Consider the following 14,582-nt stretch of genomic DNA (forward strand, 5'->3'; position numbering starts at 1 on the left):
TTCTTTATTGCTGCTTTTGAGGCCAATAATGAACATTTCCACCTGAATGCATTGTTCTTTGTTGAACACTTTGTACTCAAAGATTTAATTTTTCAGAGAAATGTCCATTCATAATCCACTAACAATCCAGCATTTATGCACCTGTGTTCAGAGGTTTGGGACGTAAATAGAGAACCTGATCCTGTAATAGAAAATCTGAGAGTGCTGGCAATTGGAGCTCCCACTCTTACAGGCAAGTGCTCTGAGAGCCAAATGAATATATCCAAGCTGGAGCTACATTCATCGCATGGGCCTTATCCTTTTTTGTTCTTTGTGATCCTTTGAATATGAAGTAATGGAGAAAAGATATACACAATACTGTCAGGAATCCATAGTTCTTGCCAGGTCTGGAGCAAAAGTGACTGTACTTTGCATCCTCTTTCATGAGGCAGAAGCTCCATTTGTGGGTTACTCCATCCCTAGAAGACATTACGACATTACGATAGTGTCCTTGAGGGACTGAGTGGGCTGGTTGGTGTATTTCCTTGCTGAAATGTCGTCTTTTTCAGCAACATGAAGAAGCAGAGGCAATGTTGGCCCTGCACTGCAGACACCATGCCTAAAACCTTGACCATCTCCTGACAAGACTAATATACTCCCCCACCTATGACTGATGTAGCAAATGATTCTGGACTGATCTGCTCCTGACGTGAAAGAGGCTTTGAAAGTCCATCAGATTGTATGGTTTCAATACACTTGTGAAATTTTGACTCAGGATCTCACTTTGAATTGAAATTTTTCAGCTGTGATCCCTTACAGGCTCCGAGTATGTCACCAGTGAGTGTCCTGAATCTTTAGGACATAGTTGCTATTCATTCCATGCTGGCATTGTTGCTAGTACATTATCCTTAACCAGACCTGCAAAAGCCTCCATTAAAGTCTAGCAGTCTGTCATATAGGGTGCAGGAAGGCATATCTCCTGAAGGATCTTGCTGTATTGTGACTGGTATCTCACAAGCTATTGATTTCTGAATATCTTGGAATGTGTGTGTGTGGGGGGGGAAATATGTTTTTTTTGGGGGGGGGTTGGAATGACGAACTGCTCCTAAACTGTGAGGTGGTCCTAGGATTTATGTTCAATCCAAGGGCACCTTGGATCCTTAGTAGAGATGATCTGTGGCAGCAGCTAGCCACATTTGCCCATAGAGAGTCCAAAGAAAGCACTCTCTGTACTTGTCAAGAGTTCTGGCCATACAGAACATTAGATCTGGTGAAAATGGGTGTCCTATCTGTAGAAATCCCAAGAAATGCAGTCAGATGTAACTCAATTTTCTTCTTTCTTCTGGAGTTCTTTGAATACAATGACTTTGAACAAGGCATCAAGCTTTCTTCTTTGCTAAAAACATTGCTGGGTACAGGCAGTTTGGCTCCTCAGACTGCACATGTAAAGTATTCTTCTGATGTAGGGATTAAAAACCATACACCATAAAACAGGACATTAATCTGAGCAGTGGAATTGTTGGTTAGTGACAGGCATAAGTGTCAAGCAAGATGGGGACAATCTGCACCCAGACTTCCTATTGGGATCATTCTTGTAATGCTACACGGATAAAAGTAGCAAGATGAAAAATACAAGGATAACCTTACAGTAAGTTAGACACAGAACTAAAGTCAAGTGTGGAAGTCTCACAACAATGCAGAATAATTAGTACAACTCTACATATGTCAGTGCCTTTTAAGGCACAACTAAAGAGGGAGGGACTTTCTGACAATGACAGGGAATTGAGGAATGGTTATGATGTAGTTCCTTTTCTATCCTTGAATATTCAAAGTTATGAAGGGGCATATGCAAGGCCTCAACTATCTCTGCTTTTTAGAAGGTTTAGACTAGATATCAACATTGCAAACACATCCCAAGTAGGGTGACCAGACAGCAAGTGTGAAAAATCAGGACGGGGGTGGGGGGTAATAGGAGCCTATATAAGAAAAAGCCCCAAATATCAGGACATCTGGTCACCCTACTCCTAAGGGAGAATCCCTTCTCACAGATAGCATCACTTAACCTCGATTTAAAGTCATAGCAATGAGTGTGTAGTTCTGTTGATGTGAGATCTGGGTTCTGTCTCTCACTTCCTATATTGTTTTGGGTCAATCACATAACGTATGTTTCCCCACTTGTAAAATGGGAGTATATTTTCCCATTGGGGCAGGCTTCAATAACAAATTGTAAAGAGCAGAGAGTTAGTGAGTGTACACAACTCAAACTTCTAGTTCCCTCAGCCATCTGTACATCCCCCTAGGCTAAAAGGGGCATCTTGGTTGAGAAGCTGGCAGTGTACTTGCTGCAGCTATTTCTACTAGAACCTTTGTTTCCTAGGGACATTAGGAAAAGGTTCTTAATCAGTATGGAGTACCTGGGAGACTGAGTTGGATGCAATTATCTTTTCTATGCATCTAGAATCAAACCTCCTTTAAAATACACAGCAACAGAGCTTAGCAAAAAAATGGACATGTCAAATCAAAAACAGTTTCTTCCAGGATAAAGCTGTGCACTGATCCTTAGGGAATACTATTTCCTTGTCTGACTTCAACCTCCAAACTATTCTGGATATAAGACTCTAAAAAAAATAAGTAGTGGGAGAAGAAAAATATCCTGCTCTCCTCTGTGCTCGGACCTTTTTTACTCTCATTTCCCTAAACCCATCTTCAGCTAGAGATCAAGCACAGAGCACTTTCAAAACCAAAAGTGAAAGCTTCAAAAAGTTGTGACTGAAAACAAGGCATTAGATTAGAACTATGATCTAACTAAATAGGGTCATGTCCACATTGTAAGAGGGTGCACTACAGACACTTGTGGACTTATTATAAAAATCCTCTCTTTGTTTGTAATTACTTTTAAAAAAAACTTTGTTTGCTCAAAATCAGACAATCATGTCAGTGTCTCTCAAGCCATGCGCTCCTGTCTTAGATGGGAAAGGTGACTAAGAGCTTCTGATAAGCTGTTTAGTTAGAGCATATTTAAAACAAACTAATATTTTTAAAGATGAAGACACTGCCTCCTTTGACTTTTCCCAGTTAACTCTTCCTTTAATGTTGAAAAGTTACCATGAATGCACAGTGAATATTTTCTATAAATATGTAAGGTCTAAAGTGTATCATAATAAAATTGACATTGCATATTCAAGGATAGTTGTGAGTCTACCCAACATTTATATAAGCACTTCACAAACAACATATACATAAGAATTTCCCGTGAAAGTGGAATAGACTGTCTAACAGAGCACAGCAATTCTATACAAGTTTTGGCTAGGAAGAGAGGAAGAATACTGTACCCAGCTGAAACTACAGGTGGACTTTGGTAAACAGATTGTAATTAGCCAAGTTGAAACTTGGCCAGGACACCAAAGCCAAACACCCCTACTGCTGCAATAAAAAGTGTCAGGGAATTTGCACATATGTGATCAGAATCTCTAATTTACATCACAGCCCAAAGATGATACCTCCAATAACAAACTATCCCTAATAGGACGGTGAGGTGTTGGCTGTGAGAGAAGAGTGCCATGTACTGCATCATCAAATCCTACAGTACCCTTGTTTCTTTTCCTCGGATAGGAGGGAAGCTCTTACCACACAGGTCTTATCCTGAATCTGTAAAGGGCATAAATCATGCAACAGGAAGATGTTACAAGACAATCAAATTCTATGGTTCCAGTGTTCTCCTGAATGGATAAATTCTATACTTGTTTAATAATTCCAAAAAAGGACAGCAGAGCTCTTATCTGGGTCTCTAGAGATTTAACATCCTTGGCATTGTATCCAGAAGGAAGGAAATTTCTCACTTCCCCAGCTATTTCGGTTATATAAAATCAATTGTTGGAAAGCTAACAGGTCCATGAATATGAATTGAAGTGATTACACTTGGACTTAGATGGTTGTTAAGTTATTGCTCATGTATATAAATAAGCAACCCTATCAGTAAACATACACATGTAAATTATTGCTAGGTCTCCATAGCCCTTTTATATATCCAAGAATTCTTCTAAAAATTGACACTTCTTGTTAGATAAAGACTCACTCAACTTTGTATTGGCATCATAACTGATAAGTGCCAAAACTCTGTTATATGATAGTGGCAGCAGCATGACAGGTTCAAGAAATTTGGGCCTTTTGAAGTTACGTGTTTGGAGAAGGGGGGAGAGACACAAGGCCCAAGATTGTGTGACTACCCCACCACCTACCTCAAACTTTCATGCTTTGTCATCTAGGAGAGTGAGGTTCAGCTTCAAGAAAAATGGGGAAAATAGGGAATGTATCAAGAAATAGTGGAATAAAAGACAGAGGTTACTGTTAAATAAAGAAAATCTTGCAACATGCCCCAGCAAGAATAGTAATAAAGGTGGAGACATCCTGATGATCTAGTAGGTTCAAGTTGCTATCAAACAGCTGTTAGCACAAAGCCACTGATTCTATATGCAGCAAAGAAGCAAATGCACTAGACCCCATACTAGCATTTCAACCTGTTTACTAGCAGGGCACTCCTTCACCCCACTTACCCATGTGCCCCTGCTGTTGCAGCTTTGGCAGCAATTGTCTGAATTGGCCTTAAACAACAGAATTCTAAAGGATGAATTGATGCCATGGCTGACTTATGTAGCTAATGTTCTAAAATGAAACTGTAATAAAGGCAGACAAATTGAAGTTCTGGTTCCATATGTGCTCTGTTCTATTTCTGGGGGAGTGTTCACTATAAGCATGTTTCACACCTGATCTTAATTTGCTGACTTTCCCTAATCTAGAAACCTGTCTTACTAAAAACTACAATTCAAGAAGTGAAAAGCATGAAGTCTTCAGTTAAAGTAAATGTAAAAGTGAATATGGGGGAAAGTGCTCCTCCAACTCCAACACAACCCCAAGTCACGCTAACCATCCTTTTAATCAAGTTGGGTTGTCCAATTGTGTTGATGTGGCTCTGGCACTTAGCGGGGGCCAACACAAAACATTTGTTTCCTTATTCTGAGGGCAAGCTAATGGCAACGCAATGCACAGTGGTGCAAGCAGGTAAACTTTGGTCCCAATACTGGTACTTCTGTGGGTTCAAGGAACCTTTGAGGAAGGACACCTCCAGCTACTCTTGTACAATTAGCCCCTGTTTGCATTAGCAGATACCTGCAGCTATTCTTCTCAACTGTCCTCATCCCTCTTGCATTGGCTTGGAACAGTGTTGGTGGGCTTTGCAGAAAAGTATATCCAGCCTTCCTCAGTGGGAGAGAGGAGTGCAAAGTGGACCTGTAAAGGGATATTATTCTTAGAAAGTGTGACCCTCACCACTGCCCCATGGATGTCACATCCATTTAGCTTTTTAATGTACCAAGACTGTGAGATGAGATACTCTTGATCAGGCCAAAAATGTGAAAGAGAGGTCAATAGTAAAAAAAAACCCTACCCCTCATTGCACTCTTATTTAGGAGAAAAAAAGATTGAATCCTGGTATCCTATAAGGGAATGGAGAGCACCTCCTCTGGCCAGGCTCAAGTACATTTTTGTTTCGAGTTTTTTTTCCTGAGGGATTCCTTCCTTTTCTCTTTTTCTTTCTTCCTCACTCTAGCCCACAATGCCCTGTGCAGACACTTCTTACTACTAAGTAGTGTTGGTTGTGAAGTCCATCAATACTTCTCAAAGTTTGAGGCAGAGATGAATCAATCACAAGTGCAAGTTACTTCTCTTTAGGTAAGATTAGTAATGCTAGTCCATGTTGGTCTAGTGAGCAAGAAACCTGAATTCTGATTCCACTGCATGATGCTGCTACTAAACATTTTTAGTATTGTCAAAATCCCACTGCACCTTTAAGATTGATCAAAATTAGACCCAAGGTCCATTTAACATGCCCCCACCCTTATTTTTTTTAATTTCCTACCTGCCTTTGGAAATGGGACTTAACTGACTCCCTAAGTTCAAGCACAAGAAGGCACTAGAGTCCAATGCACCTGAGCTCTACTGAAAGAGGCGCAAAAGATTCCAGGTTATTCCCAAATCTAGCACTGCCCTTTAATTTTTGCTGCAATAAAGAGGCTAAAGTGTTTTTTTACATACTGTACATGTAGCTTAAGAGGTTTAGGCTTTGTAGTGTCAGGAATTGTACTCTACTAGATAAAAGCTAATTCACATCTTTCAAGTGGCTTTTCAGAAATAGGGAAAATACATTATGTACAAATATATATGAGTTACTTGCTTGGTTTAAAACAAGTTTCAGTTTCAGAGGCAGAGAGAAATGTTTTGCCATCTGAAAGTGGCAGCAGCAGTTAGTTAAATAAATCTACTATAGTGTAAGGTAGATTAACTGGTTACTATTTGGAACGTGTGTGTTATTTTTCACACTTGCATGCCATGAGATTGTCTCAAAACTCTCCAAAAATTCATCATGGTACAAGAAGAGAGGTTAGAATGGAAATTGAACCTAAACCTTAAAAAGGAACACTGTCCAATTGGAAAAAGTGACATTTTTATTAAACTGTTGTCCCTACTGCAAATGACACTAAAATTACTAAAAAGTTGGCGGCGGGGGGGATTCATAGAATATCAGGGTTGGAAGGGACCTCAGGAGGTCATCTAGTCCAACCCCTTGCTCAAAGCAGGACCAATCCCCAACTAAATCATCCCAGCCAGGGATTAAGTATTTTCAGTTTATTTTGTGCCTTTGAAAGCACTTTGTATACAATACATTTGATTAATCCTTTGTATAATCAATTTCTCCTTTTCTAACTATATAAACTGAAGAAACTTCAATAAATATCACTGGAGTAGAAAAACAGTTATACTTCTTTCTTAAAGGATTTTTTTTTTTAAATTCAGGATATGCAGTTTAAACAATGCTCACTCAGAAAACAGGACTAGTCATTTTCAAATATTCAAAATGAGTGTTCTTTTAACTATAGCACCTGCTACAATATGCATCACAGAAAAAGATGTACATGTATGTAAGTATACAGACTGCATATACAGACCAAAAGTCATTTGTTATAAAGTGACAAACAAAATGCTGAGTTGACATCAATGCTGAGTTAAACTGAAAACTATCACCTGAGTACAACCTTTCTACCCCTTTCTGAGTTGGCACCCAGAACAGCTCTATTTTGTCCTCACTAGCTTTACCCTATGCTATTCTGCAGAGAAATGTTGTTCTGCTACAAGGACAGGGAATAGAAGGAAAAAATACAAGACAGAAAATTAATAAAAAATTTTTCTTTTAAAAAAAGCAACCTATAAACATTCTCCTAACCATAGCTGAGGGGTGAGAAGGTGGTAGACCACAGACACAATATAACTTTATTTTGTATAGAATTTGTCTTGTATACATATTGTATCACCCCCAAAGGTATTAGAGAGATACACACCAACAGAAAGTAGAAAAATTAAGACTGATAGTGACAAAGGAATAAGAGATGCTGTCAGATTAGAGGGGGGAAATTAACCCATTTTTTCACTAGATGGATACTTAAGTGCAGTTACCCATCTTTGGCAACAGCCCCACAAAAACACATCCATCTTAAACCCCATCATGAGCTCATCCCATCTGGCACTCCTCAACACACAACCAGTATTTTGCAGGTACTTTCTTCAAGTGGCCTCATATTGCCTGCATTCACCCTTCTTAAGCTTTTGTATGGGTCATGCAAGTCTGTCCATACCATGCCACTTTCCCAAACATGCCACAGAAGCCTGTGCCAGTCTCATTACTCTGAAAAGTGCCCTCCATTTTCAGCATCCACCCTTCTCTTCCCATATCATAAATCTTCCCTCTGGCATGTCCTCCTACTCAATCTCACTTTGCTGCTGACTGTGACCCTCTCCGAAACCACAGCCTTATCCCCAAAGTTCTTCGCAAGATGCCCATCTTTGGCACATATACTGCCCCCAACCATGTCTCTGGCACCAATGATCTGTCTTTACCTCTGCTGGCTGTGTCCCTCGGGCAACTCCCAGGATGCACCCTTACCTCCTCCCTGCCACCGCCACCCCCAGCTTTGCCCAAGTCCCTGGTACTTCCTGAGCTCTGTTCTCCCTTTAAATGTCTCTCTGCCCAGCTCTGGGGCTTCCTTAGGCCGATCTTCCCAGAATTCCCGCCACCCTTCTCCCAGCCCCCACTCCTGGAGCCCTGGCTCCCTCAGAACCGACCCCACCCCCAGCACTCGGCCTCCTGAATGCCCTTCCCTCCCCCTCCCCCTCCCCCTCCCCCTCCTCTTCCCTCCGCTCTTCCTGGTTCCCTGAGCGCAGCACTTCCTCAGGCCTGGCCCCCGCCCCGTCCCTTTCCTCGGGCCTGGCCGGCCCCCCTCTTGGCTTTAACCCACCGCTCTCCTCAGCCTCGGTGCCCGCCTTTTCTTTCGCCCCCCCCCCCGCCCCCAGGCCTGTCCCCACATCCAGGTGCTCCCCTCCCTCATCGCTGCCCCCCCGGTATCCCACGGCCCCAGACCGGCCCCCCCTGCCGCTCCCTCCGTTCCAACGCCCCCCTTTCCTCAGCCCTGGCCACCCCCTTTCCCTCAGCCCGGCCCCCCTTTCCTTTCGCGCCCGCGCCCCGCGCCCCACAAGTTGCTGGGGGTGGGGGATGCCACTCACTCTCCTCAGCCCCCTCAGAGCCGCCTCCTCCTCCTCAGCGGGGCCCGGGCCGGACTGGGGCCGTGGGGGGAGGGGAGGCGGCTCCCTCAGGTGGCCACTGACAGGAGGAGGGAGGAGGAGGAGGGGGCTGCGCGCGCAGGGAGACCCGCCTCGCGCCGGGTTCCCTCCCCCTGCGCCGCGCGCCACCGGCGGCACGGGACTCCCAGGGTGGCGCGCGCGCTACCAACCGTCACCTCCTCAGGACGCTTTTCCCGCCCACACCAGTTGCTAGGCAGATTTTACTGACTGCCCCTCTGCCTCTCCCTGGAGAAATTTGACAGCTACGACAGCCAATAAAGAGGCAAGATTATAATCCCGCCAACCAACCAGCTAGGGATGGGGGGCGCATAAGCGGGGGGGGGGAGAGATGGTGATCGACAGCCAAATCAGCCAATGAACAAACCCGGAAGCGGATAGCGGCTCAAAAGAAGGGGGGGGCTTCGTTTTAAAAGGGCCGGGACCGGCGATGTTTAATCCTCGTAGGCCAGTAGGGAGGAGGGGGTTGTTGGGGTGGGGGGCAGGGAGGACAGGGCACAAGGGGATGTGGGGGGTCAGGGCAGGGGGGCGGGGAGGTCAGGGCAGGAGGCAGGATGGGGGGGTTGGGCACTGGAGGGGGGCTGGCTGTGATGGGGGGGTGTTGGAGCAGTGGGGGGAAGAGGATGGGTTGCATGCGGGGGAATGGGGAGCAAAGGTGGGGGGCAGGGAGGACAGGACACACGGGGCGTTGGGTGGCGATGGGGAACAGGGTGTGGAGGTGGGGGACCCGGTGTTGGGTGGGGTTGCTGGGCAGGGGTGGGGGACAGTGTGGAGGATGGGGGTGGGGCGGCTAGCCCGTGTTGGGGGCAGGGCAGGGAGGACGAGGCGTATGGGGGTGGGGCAACTGGCCCGTGTTGGGGGCAGGGAGGACGAGGCGTATGGGGGTGGGGCAACTGGCCCGTGTTGGGGGCAGGGAGGACGAGGCGTATGGGGGAAGGCTGGCCCGTGTTGGGGGCAGGGAGGACGAGGCGTATGGGGGAAGGCTGGCCCGTGTTGGGGGCAGGGCAGGGAGGACGAGGAGTATGGGAGAAGGGGCGGCTGGCCTGTGTTGGGGGCAGGGCAGGGAGGACGAGGAGTATGGGGGAAGGGGCGGCTGGCCTGTGTTAGGGGCAGGGCAGGGAGGACGAGGCGTATGGGGGTGGGGCAACTGGCCCGTGTTGGGGGCAGGGAGGACGAGGTGTATGGGGGTGTTGGGTGGCTGGACAGCATGAGGGGCTGGGAGGACGAGGCGTGTGGGAGTGTTGGGTGGCAATGGGGAACAGCGTGTGAAGGTGTTGGGTGGGGTGGCTGGGCAGGGGTGGGGGACAGTGTGGAGGGTGGGGGTGCTGGGGCAGGTGGGCAGTGATGGCAGAGCAGGGAGGAGAGTGGGGAGGCACATAATGAGCTGGCTGGTCCCTACAATCTGGTTTGTCTCATTTCCAGCGATTGAATGCGCGCACCTCAAACACATTTTAAGAGGAAGCACTCTACTCTAGTGCGAGGGACATGGGGCTGGGAGTCAGGTGATTTGGATTCTGGTCCACACTCTGCCATGGTCTGGCTGTGTGACCCGGGTCAAATCACTTCCTCTCACTGGGCCTCAGTTTCCAATAGGGTAAGGTTATGTTCAAATAGAACTGGATCAGAATTTGGACTCTTGGCCACCACTGTGCAGGGTTTCTAGCAATTCTTTTATGTAAAGACTTCATCTTGTTTAAGGTACCATTTCTTCAAGTCCCCAGTAACTGCTAGCATGCCTTCCTTAGCCACCCTGCTGAGCATCAGTAAGTGTAGTTGGGCATTCCTTTGGTGTCAATACCATACAACAATCACACTATATAACCCCATACATAGAGGCTTGGTCTAAAGACCATCATAAAACTCACCAGCTTCTGCTCCAACTGCAAGGCACGTTTCTTCGGTCTTCCCCAACGTAAACAAAGAGCAGCAAGTACATGGAAAAAACCACAAACCTTCCCAAAACAAAACACTTTACTGAACACAATTGTTCTCCCTGGAGAGAGGATGAGAGAACAAACCACATGTGACATATCAAGTCATGTTGCTTGGGTGTGTTACTGGAAGGCACTCAGATACTACAGAGTTGAGGGCAGTATAAGAACCCATGTAGAACAGACAGTACTGTTAATCTGAAAAATGAGTTCTGATGGATTGAATAAAGGAGATCCTTCGCATTTGTCAAGACTAGAGAAATCTTGGCCTGCTCATATCCATTCAGAATGTTGCTGCAAAGATCATTTTCATAGCCTGTCACTTTGACCATGTTACCCCTCTCTTTGCATCTCTCCACTGGCTTCTCCATCATATCAGATGTAAGCAGTTTGTATTTGCTTTCAAGGCTCTTCATGACCTATCCCTACCCAACCTATCGTGTCTCATTCACTACTGAGGTTGACTCGCACCTTGAATCAGGCCACAATCCTAGCCTCCATTGCCCATTTGTTATATTTTTAAACAAGCACCTTTGTGCTGTCCCTCGCTCTTAGGAGAAGCTCCCTGCAAATATCTGCAAAACTGCCATTATCCTTCAGATCCCATCGTACAACTCTTCTTTGCCATGATGCCTCCAAAAACCTTGACAGCGGTTAGCAAGCACTCCAGTTGCTGAGGTCACATTGGGTCAGCTGTGCCTCCGCAATGGAAATCATGTTCAGCTTGTCCTTGGTTCTAGGTGATCAAGAGCCTAACGGTCATAGCACTGTACTCAAAAAGGCCTCTATGTTATACCTATCTAAGGAAGAGAGAAGTATTGCAAAGATGTCTAGTGCTCTTATTCTCTAGAGTGAAACAAACTCATGAAGGGACATTCTACTTGCAGCTCAAATTGTTATTGGTTGGGTTGAAACCAGTGGGTGTCACAGCTGTTCCTTTCCAGTCAGGCTAAATGAGGGAGCAGGTTTGTGTATTTACTTAGGAGCCTGAATGCCTTTGTGGATTTGGGCCTAAGTGGCCACTGGAAAAGAGGCTTGGAGTTGTGAGCAAAGACGGTCTCTTGTTTGCTTCCTGCTGTGTTCAGGGAAACAGGACTTTGTACATTCTTTGTAAATAAACAGGATTGCATCAGAAAAATACCTGACTCTATCACCGATTTCCCCTCATGAGTGGAACAACCTGGAAGACCCTGAATTTTTGTCTAACCCTTTGGGTCAAAAGGAGTGAGAGTATCTTTCACCTTGCACCATGGGATGCATGCAAGCAGAATCTACCTCCCAGAATAGGATAACTAAAAATACTACCATCTTACCAGCATTTCCCTGGAATTTCCACATTACTTTAAGACACAGAGATCTAGACTTATTTATAATTGACAGCTTCCTTTCCTAAGGCTCAGGCATCATTTCTTTGATTTTCTGTCCATCACTTTGGAGATCTTTTATTCCACCAGAAGTGACTGGAACTAATAGCTCTGGGACAAAACAAAACCAAAAATGTCAAGCAGGCAAGTGGACATGATAGTGAAAGGGCAGCTCCACATCCAGTTGTTAGGACAAGCAATGGCCTCTGTAGAAATGGGAAATCTGTTAGGAGTGACAGACATCTGCCTAGTGCCAATGGTCTCTGGAAGGATCTAGAGTCTTCATCATTACCCAAAAAATAAGAATGGTCTTAAGCAGCTTCCTCCACTTCAAAAGGGCCCTATTTGATACAGGTACTCTGATCTAAAAAGGTTATGACAAAGTGAATGCAGTCCCCATCACACAAAAGGGAAAGAACAGGGAAAATGAGCAAACTCATGCAGGGAATTTCCTTGCTTAGTCACATGGGTAGAGGCTACAACTCTTCACATTAAAGTGTGCCACTTAACAACCATGGGGAAGTATTCTATATTTCTAGGATTCAGGTAAACTGCTTGAACAATCCTTTTCATTTAGGGAAATACACACTTGAGCAAGCATCTAAACATGCTACAAAGTGCAGAGCCTCACAGAAAGTGTGCCTAGTGGTGAAAATGGGGGAGGGTATCTGGATTCCTGAGTTCATTTCCCACCTCTACTATTGATTTTCATTGTGACTTAGAGCAAATCTCAACATCTTTCCAAATGTGACTCAGTTTACACATCTGGAAAATGATATATACATTATCTCCTTCAGAAACAGCTGCACTTTGAAATCCTTAAAGTGTAGAGTAATCTCCACCCCGACAGAAAGGTTCTATAGAGCAGTAATTCTCTACTACGGGTATACGTACCTCTTCGGGTACACAGAGATCTTCCAGTGGGTAAATCAACTCATCTAAACATTTGCCTGGTTTTACAACAGGCTACATAAAAAGCTCCAGATCAGTCGGTACAAACTAAAATTTCATACAATGATTTATTTATAGTACTCTCAATACTATACACTGAAATGTAAGTACACTATTTTTATTCCAATTGATTTATTTTATAATTATAATGGTCAAAATGAGAAAGGAAGCAATTTGTCAGTAATAGGGTGCTGTGATACTTTTGTATTTCTATGTCTGACTTTGTAAGCAAAATAGTTTGTAAGTGAGGTGAAAGTTGCAAGACAAATCAGGCTCCTGAAATGGATGAAGTATTCTAGAAAGGTTGAGAGCCATTGCTAGGTAAGAAGTGGGGCCAAGTGGCAGGAGCACTGGACTGGGAGGCAGAATACCTGTGTTCTATTCCCAGCTCTCCTGCTTGGTAATCTTATGCAAGTCACTTCACCTCTCTGTGCCTCAGTTTCTCCATCTGTAAAATGGAGAAAAATGAGACTTCCCGCCTCTGTAAAAAAGTGCTTTGAGATCTATTGATAAGCGATAAGAGCAACATATTATTACTAATCTTCAGCAGTAAATATCTGAAGCAAAAAGGCACCAAACCAACCATAAATTATAGTTTGAATAATTTGCAGATGAGAGGTAACACCTCATTTAGAAATGGCCTTATTTGCCAAGAGCAAAATACATCCACTTAGAAGTATATATTGCAGTCCCAAACATGGAGGACAAGAGTACTCTTTTCCCCTGTAGATTTATTTAGCACCTTCCATAACAGTGCTTAGAAATTATTCATGATCCATCTTGTGTGTATAGAAAATGTCACTTACAAACTTTCCTTGGGTGGCAATAGAAGAAAAATAAAATTAAAGTTTTAAAATGCAAGTGACTTTCGTGTACTGGGACATCATTATTCCTTCCGTGCATCCCCATTGTATATGCACTTGAGGTTTATGCTGAGTGGTACATACCACTCTTCAGTGGTCTGGTTCCTCCTGGCATTATCACTGATACATCATAGTCCTCCACTAATAGCTTGATAGAGCTTCATCGCATTCAAGGGTGTGTTTGTAAGTGCTGAAGTATACTCTTTACTTACTTTGGTGCTCAGGAAGCAATTAAAGCTGATAATCATACACTGGCAAGGCTGGCACTGTTGTAAACCTGAAAGATGTATTCATTCTTCTAAATCTAAAGCCCACAGCAACACCTGCTGGCTGTGGATGGACTGCAAGATGAGGCAAGATCATTTGTGATAGATCAGACTGCAACTGTCAGTATTACACAGTGACTCACCCCCCTCTTCCTCCTTGTATCTAGGTCAAGAGTTTTCATACCATGGACCACACCTCTTACCAGATGGGCCATAAGAATCTTCTCTCCAAGAGCTCTGAAAGGGATATTAACCCTTGGTGCTCCAGACCATGAGCCAACCTGTAACTAATGGGGGTTAGAAGGAAACTTTCTTGGGGTGGCGGACAAAGGGAGAAGAGGTGTTATCCCATCACTGCCTTCTGTAGGGTTTCTTCCACCTTCTTCTCAAGCATCTGAAACTGGCCCCCAGCAAACACAGGACAAAAAGGACTTACTGGTCTGATGGTATCTGGCAAGTCCTCTGTTCCCATATTTTCATGGACTACCCTCCTTCCGCTCTGTGATCCTATGGGTAAGGACCCTGTGGCAACCGTAACACTTA

At 44.6% G+C, this 14,582-nt stretch overlaps 1 protein-coding gene across 5 annotated transcripts in view; it reads right to left on the reverse strand.

Annotated features, from left to right (window-relative positions):
- GATAD2A (GATA zinc finger domain containing 2A) overlaps nucleotides 1-8,801 on the reverse strand; it is a 112,447-nt gene extending 103,646 nt beyond the window's left edge. For 3 of the 5 annotated variants that reach the window (XM_075123122.1, XM_075123125.1, XM_075123118.1), the window contains exon 1: nucleotides 8,590-8,801. The gene's annotated coding sequence lies outside the window, so the exon portion shown is untranslated. Of the gene's footprint in view, nucleotides 1-5,145; nucleotides 5,266-8,589 lie in introns of all 5 variants that reach the window. The other 2 variants (XM_075123126.1, XM_075123119.1) reach the window with 1 other exon arrangement.
- Nucleotides 8,802-14,582: the final 5,781 nt, after the last annotated feature.

This window comes from Caretta caretta, chromosome 25 (genome assembly GCF_965140235.1).
Source record: "Caretta caretta isolate rCarCar2 chromosome 25, rCarCar1.hap1, whole genome shotgun sequence".
In the NCBI taxonomy this organism is placed as follows: Eukaryota; Metazoa; Chordata; order Testudines; family Cheloniidae; genus Caretta; species Caretta caretta.